The 16,486-nt window shown below is 43.2% G+C and overlaps 1 protein-coding gene across 1 annotated transcript in view; it reads left to right on the top strand.

The window, feature by feature from the left end:
* Window positions 1-1,428: 1,428 nt before the first annotated feature.
* GPR156 (G protein-coupled receptor 156) overlaps window positions 1,429-16,486 on the top strand; it is an 84,649-nt gene continuing 69,591 nt past the window's right edge. Inside the window, exon 1 of the mRNA XM_072724446.1 lies at window positions 1,429-1,518. The gene's annotated coding sequence lies outside the window, so the exon portion shown is untranslated. The remainder of the gene's footprint in view (window positions 1,519-16,486) is intronic.

The following is a 16,486-nucleotide window of genomic DNA, read 5'->3' as shown; positions in this document are numbered from 1 at the left end:
TAATTCTTTCTCTTGGGCAATCCGGCTTTTTGCTTAACTGCTTTTAGATAACCCTTGGCTCTCCAGTTTTCCTCTTATTTTCCCTCGGTAGAACCCTCCCCGTGAAAAGAATTCTTCTGAGTAACTTCGTGTATGAGACATCTAAGAATGTCACTAGGGTCCTGCTGGGGAGGGAGCGGCCCCAGCTGGCTTTCCTCCCTTCCCCCCTGGCCAGCCAAGGGTATCCTCAAGGCACTCCTAAACAGGTGGCATTTCCCAACCAGCATAAATACGTCTGAGATTCCAAAACAGAATAAATGGAAATATGAAAAGTCTAAACAGACTCCAGAGACCCTTTCCAGATCTCCCACCCTATGACTCCCTCAGGGTGTCTTAGACGCAGAGGCTCATCTTTGAATGAATGGACATCTGGTTTGTGGTTTCCTTCTGGCATTCCTGGGGAAAGTAGCGCCCTCCTCTTTCTGATTATTAAATAAGTACGAACCCAGGGCGCCTGGGTGGCTCAGTGCTTGAGCGTCTGCCTTCGGCTCAGGTCGTGACCCCGGGGTCCTGGGATCGAGTCCCACATTGGGCTCCCCACAGGGAGCCCGCTTCTCCCTCTGCCCCTCTCTCTGTGTCTCTCAGGAATAAATAGATAAAATCTTAAAAAAAAAAAAAAATTAGGGCACCCGGGTGGCTCATTGGTTTAGCGCCGCCTTCAGCCCAGGGCGTGAGCTTGGAGACCTGGGATCGAGTCCCGCGTCGGGCTCCCTGCTTCTCTCTCTGCCTGTCTCTGCCCACCCCCCGTCGGTGTGTGTCTCTCATGAATAAATAGATAAAATCTTTAAAAAATTAGGGCAGCCCGGGGGGGTCGGTGGTTGAGCGCTGACTTTGGCCCAGGGCATGAGCCTGGGCCCCGGGATCGAGTCCCGCATCGGGCTCCCTGCATGGAGCCTGCTTCTCCCTCTGCCTGTGTCTCTGTCTCTGTCTCTCTCATGAATAAATAAATAAAATCTAAAAAACAAATTCAAAAAAAATTAGTACTTAGCCGCAGTAAAGAATTTGGGAAACCTAGAGAGCATAAAACAAGAACACTACTTGGAGGCCGCGCGGCGGGAGCTGAAGAGAACCCTGCGTGGAACCGTCTGAGCCCCGCTCCCCGCGCGCCGGCCCGGGGCGGCCAAGGGTCTCCTCCGACGCGGCGGCCGAGGCGGGGCTGAGGCGGCGCCAGGCCCGGGGCTCGGGGGCGGCGGCGCGTGGGGTCCGCGGGGCCCGCGCGCCCTCGCCCCGGGCCCGACCTCGCCGCCAGCGCGGGGGCCGGCGCGCCACGCGGGGCGGCGCCAGGGGAGGGGCGGGAGGCGCGGCCCCGGCAGCGCCCCGGGCCGGAGGGCGGCGAGCGCCCCGCGCGGACCGCAGAGGCCGGCGCCGCCGCCCCGCCGCCTCCACGCCCGGCCCCCCGCGCGGCCATGGGCGCGCCCCCACCCCCAGGCCCCGCGGACCCGAGAGAGCCCCGCGCGGCGCGGGCGGAGACGCGGTGAGGTGAGCAGCGCGCCCTCGAGGATCCCGAGCGCGGGATTCGGCGGGAGCCCTCGGAGGACGCGACGTAGCCGCGGAACGTCAGACGCTGACAGGGAAGGGCACGGTCCCCCTCCGGACCGCGGGCGGGCGGGCGGGCGGGCGACTCTCCGGCACCTGAGGCGAGCCCCGGGAGGCTCCTGGCGCGCGCCGGCGGCGGCCTCCTGAGGGGAGGGGGGCGGGGGCTGCGGCCGCGGCGGCGGTGCCCGGTGAGCGGCAGCCTGCGGACGGCCGGGAGCCCACAGCCGGGGTCTCCCTCCGCAGCCTCGTCACCGGCCCCGCAGGAGCGCGTCGACCCCGGGCGCGGGGGGGCGGGAGGGCGCGCCCCCAAGTGTCGCCCCTGGCAGCCGGCCCTGCTCCGGGCAGAGGCCCTGCAGCACCCCTGCGAGCGCCCGTCTCTAACTCACCTGGAGGCCGCGTGTTAGGACCCGGCGTTTGCCCGGGGGCCGACCTGAGCCTCCCGGGGCCCCCGCAGATGAAGCGCCTCGTTTTGAGGTGAGACCTGAGTTCTGTTCGCGTTTCAGAAGGGAAACCAGCAGGTGCTGACTGTCCCCTTTGTCGGCTGTCTAGGAACGAGCTTGCGTGAACAGCAGGCAGATTGCATCCTAGCCTTTCGTGAAACGTCTTTCTTTTTATTTTACTTTTTTAATCTTTTACCTCTTTATTTTTTTTGAATTTTTTTTATTGGAGTTCAATTATGAAACGTCTTTCTTGATATACAGTCCTTTAAACCAGGATCTAGGGGATAACATTGAATTATTGCATCCCCTAAATAAAAGCGAAAAGATTTTTTTTGGGGGGGGTGGTACGGGTTAAAAGCTGGAAAGACTGTTGAGGAGTTGTCTTAGGCAGCAAGGCCTGCAAAGGAAAATTAATGGTTCTCCCTCAATGGGGGCATTCCGCACAGAAGGCCTCCCTGTGGGCGAGGTAGTGGTAGGTAGCAAGTCAGTTTGAGCCTGGAGAATAAAATGCATTGGGCAGGCTTTACTTGAGTTAGGGATCTGTGGGCATGGGGGGAGGGGGTGCTGGTGGTGGTGGAGGGTGCTCTCTGGTCTCCGTTTTAGCAGCCTAATTCCACTTTCGGGCCACCATTGTCTCTGGAGTGCTCCTTGCATTTCCCTTTCTCTTCTACCGCCAGCTTTTAGCTTCTCCCTCTTGCTCAATTAAGTCTAGAGTTGAGCCTGGTCAGAGGCAGAGTTATGGTAGCCTGGGGATAGACAGCATCAAGGCCAGTGAAAGCAGAATTGTGGCCTAGGGGGATCTGAGGGGTGAACGGGATGAAGCCACAGACTTTCAGCCTAGAAGGCTCTCCAAAGAGTGGGAAAGTAAGGATTGAGGGAAGGAGATTCTCTGGGGGAGGACATTAGGTGCTTACAACTTGTTTCCTGCTGAGGATTTTAATATTCCCTTTTTTTGTTGTTTGAACACAAGGGCATTTCCAGATGGGGTTGAGGGAGTGTGCCCTCCCACCGCACAAATGCACATTTTACTGCACTCCCTTGTAGGTTTCCAGAGAGTAATTAATTGGGGGCAGGGGGAGAGAGAAGAAAGAAGCCCCAAGACTTGCCAGAGAGACAATGGAACATGGGCTGGCTGGGGCAGAGAAGTTGGATCTGAAAGTTGGAATATTCCACATTTAGTTAAAAATCAGAATCTTTATTTGGCAGAGAAGTGTTGAGGATTATAACATTCATATTTAATTGCTGATTAATTTTGCCCAATAAAGGACACAAATCCCTCTCTTTTCTTTTTATCTCCAACGATTTATTATGAAAAAATTTCCGACACAAGAAGAGTTACCTGCCTTACTTTTTATGAATTTATAACCATCTTGATACATATACTTGTTAGTGAAAAATCAGAGTCTGAAATCCAGAAACATGTGATCTGGCCCCAGACAGAGCTGGAATCAGAAGGCAGTTAAGAAACAGATGTGTAGGGACACCCGGGTGGTTCAGCGGTTGAGAGTCTGCTTTCGGCTTAGGTCATGATCCTGGGGTTCTGGGATCAAGTCCCACGTCGGGTTCCTGGCATGGAGCCTGCCTCTCCTGCTGCTCATGTCTCTGCCCACCTCTCTCTCTCTCTCTCTCTCTCTCTCTCTCTCTCATAAATAAATAAATAAATAAATAAATAAATAAATAAATAAAATCTTAAAAAAAAAAAAGAAATAGATGTGTGGGGGCACTTGGATGGCACAGCTGGTTAAGTGTCCCACTCTTGGTTTCGGCTCAGGTCATGATCTCAGGGTTGTGAGATTGAGCCCACGTTGGGCTCCCCTGCTCAGCAGGGAATCTGCTTGAGATTCTCTCTCCCTGTCTCTCTGCCCCTCCCTGCTTGTGCTCTCTCTCTAAAATAAATAATTAGAATCTTTTTAAAAAGAAAGAAATAGATGTGTGAAGGATGTTAAGATTTTGAAGGGCACTAAATCTGGATCTTATTCTGACTTTTCCCTAAGAATAGGGCAGCTCCCTTACTTTCCTCCTTTTACCCATTATTAAAACATCAGTTAGATTGTGTTACTCCTCTGCTTACACTCTCTAATGGTTCCATTCACGTTTTGAATAAAATCCAACTCTCTTCCACGGTTTACCAAAGCCTGATGCAATCTGACCTGTTTGACCTCATATTTTGTCACTCTTCCCCTCTCTTGTTCTTCCTTCTCCCTGAGCACTCTTCCTTCAGATACTTGCACTGTTTCTGTCCTCAACTCATTCAGGTCTCTTTTCAGATGTGACCTCCTTAATCAGGGCTTCCCTGACCACCTGATCCAAAACAGGCCTTTGTCAGTCCCTGTCCTCTGACCTTGCCTTATTTCTTCATTGCTTTATCATTACCTGGCATTTTATAGTATAGCTGTTTCTTTGTTAATTGCCCAATATCCCCCCACTCAAATGTTAGCTCCATAAGGACCAGAAATCTTTTTGTTGTCTTCATGGCTATGTTCCTGTTTGGCATATTATAAGGAATTAATACATAATTGTTGAATTAATTAGGCAATTAAATGACACAAACAAGGCATTAACTCCCATAAAGGTTGTAGAATTCTTGGTAAAATACTAGAAGTTCCTTTTAGGTAATTCGAGTCAATCAATATTTTATAGGTAAATGATGATCCTGGAGATCAGTGGCCTCTTGTATCCTCACAGTGCTTCTAAGCTGAATCCTTGCTAGAAGCTCAGCCAGTTTTGACAAACTCACATTCTGAACAAGGGACAAAAAATTTCAATCCCAGAAATTTCCCTCATGCCCTTCTCTGGTCATCCACACCATCCAGAAGCAAATTTTGTTATGATCCATGTTATCATAGATCTGTTTTGCATTCTTGAACACCCATGGAAGTACATTCACACTGATGTACTTTTGCATTTGGCTTCTTTTTGCTCAACGTGATATCTGAGATTCATCTGTGTTGTTGAATATATTGGTTGTTCATTTCTTTTTATTTCAAGATAATATTTCATCATGACTATCTACCTACCATATGCTTATCTATTCTCTTACTGATGGGCGCTTGAGGTGTTTCCAATTTGGGACATTTTAAAATAAAGCTGCCATAAATATTCTTACAGGATCTGCTTCATCTTGAGTCCTGTGTACTTTATTTGAAAATTTTTGTGCCACCTGTGCTGAGAGAAGTGTGGCAAGCTTACTGGGGCTGTGACTGATGTTGCAGTGAGTGCCTTCTCTAGACAGCTCCACTGGGCACTGGCTTACCTCCCACTCCAGAGAGAGAACATTTGGAAAATGAATGTCCATGCAAATTGGGGAGACCTCAGGAACATTTTCAGTGTTTTTCAATCCTTATATGAGACTCTATAAAATGCCTGCTGCCATTGCTCTTATGTTCCCTTCCTCCTCTCAGCTCCCTATCCCCGTACAAGTTGACTCTAATCAACCACTCAACATTATGCTATCAGGGAGTTTAAATATTTATGAGCAAGAGTCTTATTCAGAGCCTGATAAAATATTTATGTGTTTCCATGGGGCATTGGTTTCCATCTAGACTTCTCAAGGTGTTTTTCTGAGGCACTTGTCATAATCATGAGATATTCAGACAGAGATAGATTATATAGCCAGAGAATAGCTGGTTATTGAACCCCACCTTGCAGCATACCCTGCTTTGCAGAGGTGGGGGAGGATGAGCACACAGAAAAAAAAAATGGACATTAGTGATGTCTGGATCAAGAGAAAGACAGTGTGTGTTGTTGAAAATGGATTGAAAAAAGAAGGGCCTGCTAATATAGCACTGCTAAAGATGTGAATCCAGAGGTGATTGTGGTAAAGAACCTGTTAGAATGAGGAAGAATTAGTGAGGGTGAGATGCATTCATTCCAGATAGAAGCATGAAGGAACCAGCCTGTAAAAGACATAGTCTGTTTGACACTGATGTAGACAAGGCTCATATATGACAACTATTCTGAATGCTATAATTATCACAACTTATGAAACTATGGGGAAGGTATGGAGGCTAGCCAGGGTTTCCAGGTGGAGAGCAAAGAACTAGCTATTTCAGGAGGGATTGTTATTTTCCTCCAAGGAAGAAGTGTCTTTTGAGTAGAGTTCTGGAGGAGGTGTGGTGGTTTGACTGGCAGCTGTAGTTGGAAGAACATTCCCTGAAAGACAGTAACTCGAGCCAGTATTCGGTATTCGAGTCTGAGCCAAAGTGCTGGTGCAGTTTGAGTGAGGTGAAGAGGTGGAGAGGGTCAGGTCAGGGCAGGTTTTCAGTAAGAGATAAAGCAGGAGAACTATAGGCCAGCTTGTCAAGAACACGAGAGTATGGACTTTAATCTGTTTGTTGTAGGGAACCATGTAACTTTTGACCAGAGACTGGGTCAAAATTTGAGCAATTCCTGGGAGATGCATCCAACCCAGGCAAGACTTTGAGGTCTGTTTTTGTCCAGGGCGCTTCCAGATTATTTTCCTGTGTCCAGTCCAGTCTAGAGACTGTGCAGTCTAATCTAGAGGAAGCAAATGAGAGGGAGGGAAGATTCATTCAATATACTCCTAGGATTGACCAGAAATAGGTCTCACTAGCTACCTTCTTTCCCCATATAACATACTCAGAATGTGCCAAGTCAAACTGAATTCATGGGCTGTATGTATGCTTATCCTCTGCTCTTCTCCATGGCCACTTTGCCTCTTAGGGAGAATTGAAAGGGTCTAAGTATCCCTTTAATACCTGAACCCAAATCTGGGTCAGTGTACTTCAGATGTGGGTTGCCAGGCAACAGAGGATGAAGCAGTGAGGCTCTCAGACCATCGCTGCAGAATGCAAGCCTGCTTTGACCAGGCTATCAGGCAGTGACCAGAGAGGCGAGTGGCAGTAGAAGGTGGAAGTCATGCAGATTGATAACCTATAGGTAGAGCTGCCTGGCCCCCTTCACCTGTGTTCTCCCTTCATATTGTAAGTTTCTATTCAAAAGTTTCCCCAAGATGTTTACTTTTTAGCTCATAATGAAAATAGGGAGGGAGATAGTGAAGGGTGTTAAGCCTATCAGCATCTGTACTTTATTATGTTTGTAATAAGGAAGAGATCATTGTAGAAATAATGGCTCTGAGGAATTCAGTTTTCAGTGCTGCAATGGGGAGCTTTGCATAAATACAGATTAGCAGAAAGTTCTGGAGTTCTGATAGAAAGGAGTGATTTCTTGGTATGAGGACAAGGAATAGCACAGGAGGGCCTCTTAGAGAAACTTCAAGATTCTGTCCAGAGCTTTGTTGGTTGAAATTGCTCTCTTACTGCCATGGATACCTGTTCCAGAGTGACAATGGGAATACCCAGGAAAGAGTGCTCTGGGCTTTCCCACTGCCATGTGTCTATGCTGCAGTGTCACACTGTCTTGGCGCTGCCAGCTATCCATCCTGAGTCTCCAAGGGTAACTGGGGAGACCTTGAGAGAAAAGACAGAAGTGGATGTCTTAACTAGGGAATGGTAAGGGCCTGAAGATGTGGTCTGGACTGGCAGTGTGGTAAGGGTCTAAAGTAATGGTCGAGCAAGACTCCAGACCAACAAGGTTCTTCTTGCCTCTAATCTGATATATTTCTGGTTTTCTGCATGAAGTGGAGTCTTCCAAAGGCCATATCAGCTGGAGTATTTACTCTGAACATGTGAACAGAATGCATGCTTAATTGAGTGTCTTTTCCAAATTTTGATGATTCTCTGATTGTCCCCAGGCTGGTGATGACTGTCTGCTTTTTTATGCTGTTAGGATAAACCCAGAAGATCCAATAAAGAGGGAACAGAAAAAGTAATATCAGGAGACAGGGAAGGGAAGAGGAATAGTGGCCTGCTGGGATCCTAGGTACCCAATTACCTGCAAGTGAAAAGTGGGAATGAAAGAAGATCAAATAACTACCCAAGGGGATCTTTACATGCAAATGTTGCTGATTTCCAACGCAGCCATAAGGAGAAAAGCAGGCCTGAGACACGAAGGCTCCTGTCACAGTTAGTCTGAGGAATATGAATACCAGCTTGACTCACAGAACACATAGCCACACCACAGCTGTGCAGAATGACAACAGTAACATGCTGTCCAAAAGGGGTTTGGACAGCATATTCACATATTCTTCATATTCTCTCATATTTATTTGTAATATTAGGTAATATATGTAAGACATTCATCTACACTTGTGAAGCTACACAATGCAGACCTGCTCTAAAAAGGGAGGAAAAATAAAATAAGGTGAAAAGGAGAAATTGAACTCTCGGAAACAAACAGGGTTGCTGGAGGGGTGGTGGGTGGGAGGATGGGGAAACTAGGTGATGGGCTGTAAGGAGGGCACTTGATGGAATGAGCACTGGGTATTATATGCTACTGATGAATCACTAAATTCTGCCCTGAAACTAGTAATACAATATATGTTAACTAAGTTGAATTTAAATAAAGAATTAAAAAGAAAAAGTAAGTATAATGGCAAAAAGAAACTATTCTGAAATATTATCAGTGGCAGGATTATAAATGATTACTTTTTTAAAAAAATGTAACCATATTTTCCATGAACGCTGTAGCATTTCTATGATAATCAGGAAACATTGAATAAAAAAATCTATTAAAGAAGGTAAGTAGAGAGGTAGAAGAGGCATGGGTATAGGACAGTAGGATTGTTCAAGAAGAGAAAAAAGATGTTGAAAGATGAATGAGTGGTCAAAAAAGTTAGTTCTTGGAATGCCTGGGTGGCTCAGCAGTTGAACAGACATCTGCCTTTGGTTCAGGGTGTGATCCCAGGGTCTAGGATCAAGTCCCGCATTCGGCTCCTTGTGTCTAGCCTGCTTCTCCTCTTCCTGGGTCTCTGCCTCTGTTTGTGTGTGTCTCTCTCATGAATAAATAAATAAAATCTTTTTTTAAAAAAGTTCTTCACAGGCTGCTAGCTTCTGCACATTATTTTATTATTGAATATCATATATCTATTACCCCTCAGAAGGTCTGGAAGCTTCTATCAGCATGAAACCAAATACAAATACTGAGCCAAGTGTCACTCCTCCAGGGCTTTAATTCTGTCCTGTGGGTAAGAATTGGAAGGCCCACAACTAACTTCCAGTGGTCCTCAAAGAATCTTCCACCAAAGCGCTAACACAGAACACTTCAAAGCTGGGCAGCAGCATCTTTCCCACAGAGTTTAATATTTATCCCTGCAGAGGCTGGGCCAGGCTTATGGCTCTCATCTCTGAAGTATGGAACAGAAGCCAACAAAGGCTGTCAGGAGTTGGAGTAGTGGGATTTCTCCAGACAAAAGCCTGTTCTATTCTCATCCATGCTTCTGTTGGCTGCTTACTGGCTCAGGCAGCCCCTTGGGAAGCTCTGTGGCTGAGGCTTTGGAGAGGTACCTATAGTTTTCATTTCACAGCCACTGGCCTTCTCCAGGAACACTGTCAAGTATGTGCTTTAATTGGCTGTTGTTTAGGGACACAAGGTGAGGCCTCTCTCTGAGAACAGTAGTTACTATTTACCTCTCCCCACCAGGATCGATTTAAAGTAAATGCCAGAGCAAATTTAAAACAAACCCCACTGAACTCTGGGGTCTGGCATTACTTGTAATTATAGTCAATAAATCCTTTTTATATTTTAAATTTATTACATTTTTAAATTCTAAAAGTAATACACACTCATTGTAACCAGTCTTGTAAGATATTAGTCTATAGAGAAGATATTAATCTCCCCCTCTTCTTCCCTCTATTTACCTGACAAAACCACTTTAAAAGTTAAATGTGAATTCCTTCACTCCTTTTCTATGTTCAAATATGTAGTTATTTTTTATTTCATATGTAAATGAGATCATATAATACCATTTATTCTGTTACTTGTTTCATTTTGTTATATTATGTACATTATTCTACATATATAAATTGATCAAATGTCTTATTTTTAATAGTTACTTAATATTTCTTTGTAGAAGTTACATAATTTTTCCCATGATCTCTATATTGATAGATATTCCGGTTTCCCTCCATTTTTTTTACACAACAAATTATGCCACAGTAAACATCTTACATGTATCCTTACACTATGGTTTCCATTTCCATAGGTAGATTCCCCAAACTAGCATTTCTGGGCCAAAGGGAATACTACACACAATTTTACTTCTCTTGTGGGTTTCCCTTACAGCAATTGTTTCCCCCTCTTCTTTTGTCTTCTTCTCCCCTCTCCCACAGCCTTTCTCCAGAGGAGCCTGTGTCTTTAGGCAGGAGAGCCCTGCAGTGAGAACTCCTACTTGCCAAGTGTAAGGATTATATTAGCTCAGTGGGAAACGGGGTCTGCAGTGTCTTGGTTGCATTGTGTGTCTATTGCTTCTGGTTGGCCAGACTGTTTACAGTTCCCCTTGCTCATTTATTCCGTGCTGTGGAATTATACATGGTCTTCATCTGTGGCAGGAGCAGTGTGATCAGTTTTGGGGGGGGGGGGCTTTCAGAGAAAATAGGCTGTTACAATACTTTCTCACAACACCATATCTGCTATGTTCCTTTTTATGTCTTTTCTTTAATGGTAGAATTGAGAAAAGTTATTCGATTCTATCCCAATTGTTTCCCTCTATTTTGAGGGATTTGGGATTTGGGGAATTTTATGAGTATGTAGTCAATCAACTACAACTGATTATTTGACATGAGGATAATTAGTTAAGAAGGTAGGGGTGTTGGAGCTTAAGGATCAGTGCCAAGCAACAGATGTGAACATTTTTAAACAAATGGTTTTAACAAACCTGGTATTAGGAGCGAACTTCCCAGCACTACTTGGCTTTCGGTTTTAGTTTTACTGTTGTTTGGATGTGAAACTGTAGTCTGGCCCACCAGACCAGAGAGGAGTGGGATTCCCATCACACCAGGGCTGGAGAAAATAGTAGAGAAGCCTGAAGGGAAGCTGGTGAGTACAAACAAGTGAATTACAAAATGCAAACTAACAAAATAGAAGTAAATGAGATTTTATAATCCTCAGATAAAGGCTGCTGTGTGACCAGGGACCTATGAGCTCATAGACACTTTATAGAAATTTGTGATCTCTAATTCTTATTAGAAACCCAATTGTGAGTCTGTGTTCAGAATGCAAACATTAGCTAAATAGAGGGAAAGAAATGATGTTCTGTGGCAGACATTTTGCTGTTGGCACCCATAACACATACTGCAACTTTTACTCAGTAGCTTTGAAATGGATTTCTGTGCCCTAGACTGAAAACTAAAGGAAGAAAAGAAAACCAGAATAGAAGTTATTGCAATGAATTTCTAAGGAGAAATCTTAACTTTAGTTTGAACATGTATAAACCTGTAGAATGAGCATTAGGCTTTGTGTTAACACATGCTTTTATAGAAACTTTTAATTTTCAAATACACACTGACCAGTAATAATGATAGTAAAACCAGTCCCTATAATAGGTTTGTCTTTTATAGCTTAGGAATTCTGTAATGTATCCTAATTGGTCTCATAGTTAATAGTAAGGTTAGTTATATCTTATACTGTTTGCACTGTCATTTGTGTCTGTAAAGATGATCTTTAAACAGCTTGGTCTTGTCAGTAAAAAAATTTTAAGGTTAAACATATTACAAGACATTAAGCATCTGCGTCTGGCTATAATGGACTACCTGGTAGCAGTGTGCTGCTCCTGTTGAGGACTTCCAGAAAAAGCTAGGTTTTATTTTATTTTTTAAAATATTTTTTAAGGATTATTTATTTATTTGAGAGAAAGAATGAGTGTGCAAGTAGGGGGAGAAGCAGAGGGAGAGGCACAAGCAAACTCCATGCTTAGTGTGGAGCCCTACGTGAGGCTCAGTCTCACAACCCTGAGCTCATGACCTGAGCCAAAATGAAGAATTGGATGCTTAACTGAGTCAGCCATCCAGGTGCCCCAAAAGATAGATTTTAAAAATTTAGTTGAGTTCATAAAAGACCTAAGGCAGCCAGAACTTAAGAGCTAACCCATATAAAGTGCCCCACATACTAGATTGCTTTTTCCTTGAGACATTTACTATTTACTGAGTAACAGGTGAGGAGGAGCTAAGATTTCCAAGCAAAAGGCAGCTGCTAAGAGAAAAGCTGAGCAGAACATTCTACCGTCTGATGAGAGACAGAATTAGCCCAATAATTGGACCAATTTTCCTTCCAAGTTGTTCGCCAGTTTATAAGTAGCACAGATGAAGAAGAGGTAAACAAGCCAAACAGAAAGCAGATGCTAAAAAAGCCAAGGAGCTAATCATAGGTACTTACAGTCTTACTGTGCTGGGGAGATAAAAATTGGAGTGTGGGGTTCACCAAGGTGGAAGAGCCTGAAAGACACTGTAATGGTTACTTTCATATCTGTTCTAATGAGTCACAGGATGCCCAGATATCTGGTTAAACATTATTTGGGGGTATATCTCTGAGATTTCTGAAAGAGATTGGCATTTGAATTGGTGAACTGAATAAAGCAGTAGGTCTTCCCGGATGTAGGTGAGGATCATCCAATTCATTGAGGGTCTGTATAGAACAAAGTGGCAGAGAAAGGTTAAAAGTTTTCTCCCTGACAGTTTGAGATGGACATTGATTTTTCTCCTGTCCTTGGTGCTCTTGGTTCTCAGGCTTTCGCACTTGGACTGACATATATACCATCAGCGTTCTGATCCATAGGCCTTCAAACTATGCTGCCAGCTTTCCTGGGGCTCCAGCTTGTAGACAGCTGATCATAGAGTTTCTCAACCTCCTTATTTCCATGAGCCAGAACTTTATAATAAATCTCTTCTATTGATACATAAAATGTTGGTTTTGTTTCTCTGGAGGACCCTAACTAATACAAACATCCTAAGCTTTCAGTTGGGACTTCTAAAGAGCTATGTCTAGGAGTTAGCCCAGAAATAGACCTGGTCTTATTGAAATTGAAATATAATTCCTAATCAGGTCAAAATCAGATTGGATTAAAATTATCTGTTTTTATTCTAGCACTCTAGAAAATGTAAATAACATATTCATTGGAGAAAAAAATGACCCAGAACTACTATATTTTCATTAAATGGTTTCTGATATTTGGTGAGACAAAAGCAGGCATCCTAAAAATACAGTTTCTGGAATATGGTGCAGAAAGAGAGAATGCAGACTGCTTGAGTTGAGAAAACAGTTTCAAGTCTAGGGAGACCAAGGCAGCTGGAGTTTACAGGACAGAGTATCAAAGGGAAGAGTACACAGAGAATTCCAGAGATCCCTACACAGTACACAAAGCATGAAATGGAGTACTGGTCAACACATGCCTGTAAGGAAACTACCTAGAGATGGAAAAAGAACCATTCAAAAGGATTAGAGGAAAAAATACTTGCTGCCCATCCAGGGCTGTCCCACTGACCATACTAGAAAAGCTAATAACTCAGAGGGTATTGGGTAGTGTGCTCTGAGAGATGATGCCTTCACAGTGGGGAATAATTAGCCCTACACTGAGCACTGCTCTGATCTTGCCTAACATCTTAAAAGGAGACCCAAAGGGACCAAACTATTCCCAATTAATTTAACTGCATGCCAGAACAATGTTCAAGAATATTTAGAGGATATGAATCTAATGTGTAACTGGAATGGCCCTAGAGGACACAGAAAAATATTTGAAGAGATAATGAGTGAAACATCTTCAAAAAAGACAAGGATAGCAGTGATTTCTCATCAGAAATTATGCAAATGGGGATCCCTGGGTGGCGCAGCGGTTTAGCGCCTGCCTTTGGCCCAGGGCACGATCCTGGAGACCCAGGATCGAATCCCACGTCGGGCTCCCGGTGCATGAAGCCTGCTTCTCCCTCTGCCTGTGTCTCTGCCTCTCTCTCTCTCTCTGTGTGTGTGACTATCATAAATAAATAAAAATTTTTTAAAAAATGATGCAAATGAAAAGGCAGTGAAACAACATCTTTAAAGTACTGGAAAAAAAATACCCCAAAACCTTTCAACCTAGAATCCTATGCTCAGTGAAAGTATCTTTCAAAACAAAGGCAAAATAAAGACTTTGTCAGATATATAAAAGCTGAAACAATCATCACCGACAGATGTGCACTACAAGAAATGGTAAAGGAAGTTCTTCTAGCAGAAGGAAATGATATCAGTAGGAAATATGAATCTATACAAAAAAAAAAGGAAAACACCAGACATGGTAACTACAAATTATTTGTCTTATGATTTAAACCTCTTTTAAAATACAATTGACAGCTTAAAGAAAAATAAACAATATGGGGTTTATAATGTATGTAAAAGGAAATGTATGAAAATAAGTACAAAGGCTAAGAAGGAGATATGGAAGCATATTGTTATACTACATGTGAACTGATACGGTATCATCTGAAGATAGACTGTGACAAATTAAGGTGTACCCGTAAATACAAAAACAATCACAAAATAAAAGAAGCATAGCTAATAAGCCAACAGAGATAAAATGGAAACATGAAAATACTCAACTTGCCTATGAGATGTCAGAAAAGGAGGAAAAAAAGGAAGAAGAGGGATAAATAAAAAATAATAGCAACATAACGCATTTAAACTTAAATATACCGGGATCCCTGGGTGGCGCAGCGGTTTGGCGCCTGCCTTTGGCCCAGGGCGCGATCCTGGAGACCCGGGATCAAATCCCACATCAGGCTCCCGGTGCATGGAGCCTGCTTCTCCCTCTGCCTGTGTCTCTGCCTCTCTCTCTCTCTCTCTCTCTCTCTCTCTCTCTCTCTCTGTGTGACTATCATAAATAAATTAAAAAATAAAAAATGAAAAAAAAAAACTTAAATATACCAATAACTACTTTAGATATAAATGATCTCAACACTTCAACTAATGAGCAGAAACTGCCAGAGAGGATTTTTTTAAAAAACAGTGTGAGCAATATACTATGTACAAGAAACACACTTTATATATTATGACACAAATAAAGGATGGAAAAGTTTACCATGCTAACACACTAATCAAAATATAGATTGCAGAGCAAAAAATATTACTATAAATAAATAAAAGCATTTCATAATGATAAAATAGGGATGCCTGGGTGGCTTAGCGGTTGAGCTCCTGCCTTCGGCCCAGGGCGTGATCCTGCGGTCCCAGGATCGAGTCCCACATTCGGCCCCCTGCATGGAGCCTGCTTCTCCCTCTGCCTGTGTCTCTGCCTCTTTCTTTGTGTCTCTCATGAATAAAAAAATAAAATCTTAAAAAAAATAGTCAATTCATCAAGAAGATATACCAGTATTAAACATTTATGCACCTAACAGCTTCAAAATATGTGAAGTAGAAATGCTATGACTTCAAGGAAAAATTGATGAATTCATAATAGTACTACAACATTTCTTTTTTAAAAGAGATTTTATTTTTATTTTGTTTTTTAATTTTTATTTATTTATGATAGTCACAGAGAGAGAGAGAGAGGCAGAGACACAGGCAGAGGAAGAAACAGGCTCCATGCACCTGGAGCCCGACGTGCAATTTGATCCCGGGTCTCCAGGATGGGGCCAAAGGCAGGCGCTAAACCACTGCGCCACCCAGGGATCCCTAAAAGAGATTTGATTGATTGATGATTGATTGATTGAGAGTGTGAGCTGGGAAGGGGCAGAGGGAAAGGATGAGGAGAATCTCCAGCAGGCTCCACGCTCAGAGATCCCCTGGGGGTTTCGTCTCACCACTCTGAGGTCATGACCTTAGCCAAAATCAAGAGTTTGATGTTCAACTGACTAAGCCACTCAAGGCACCCCTGTAGTCCAAAATTTCATTGGCTTCTTCTCAGTAATAGATATAAGAAGATAGAAAATAATTAAAGATATGGAAGAAGAAGCCTACAGAATCATCTTGACCTCATTGATCTTTACCTATCAACAGCAAAATATTCATTCCTTTCAAGTGCACATGGAACATTTCAATAGACCATATTTTAGGCCATAGAACAATTCTCAGTACATTTAAAAGGATTCAGAGTAAAAGTCATACAGAGTATGTCCTTGACCACAATAGAATTAGTTAAGAAACTGATAACAGAAATCATCAAATATTTGGGAAATTATATAATACACTTCAAAATAGCTCATGAGTCAAAGAAGAAATCAAAAGAGAAGTTAGAAATTATTTTGGACTGAAGGAAAATGAAAAGAAATGTATCAAAAGCAGTACTTAGGTGAAAATTTATAGTGCTTGAGGGTTTGTAAGAAGAAAAGTCTCAAATTAATATTCTCAGCTTCCATCCTAAGAAACAAAACAAAAAGAGGAAATGAGACCCAAAGTAAGCAAAGAAAGTAATGAATATCAGCAGAAATCAGTAAAATAGATTTTAAAAACCCAATAGAGATCAATGAAAGCAGATGCTGATTGATTGTGACTATCAATAAAATCAATAAGCCTCTAGCCAGATTGATAGGATAAAAAGAGAGCAGACACAATTTACTAATGTTATGAATTGAAGAGGTGACATCACTATAAATTCTATAGATATTACAGAAACTCTGTTCCAATAATTCTATCAACTTAGGTAAAATGAA

This window comes from Vulpes vulpes, chromosome 1 (genome assembly GCF_048418805.1).
Source record: "Vulpes vulpes isolate BD-2025 chromosome 1, VulVul3, whole genome shotgun sequence".
Taxonomy (NCBI): Eukaryota; Metazoa; Chordata; class Mammalia; order Carnivora; family Canidae; genus Vulpes; species Vulpes vulpes.
This window is presented reverse-complemented; position numbering and strand designations above follow the sequence as displayed.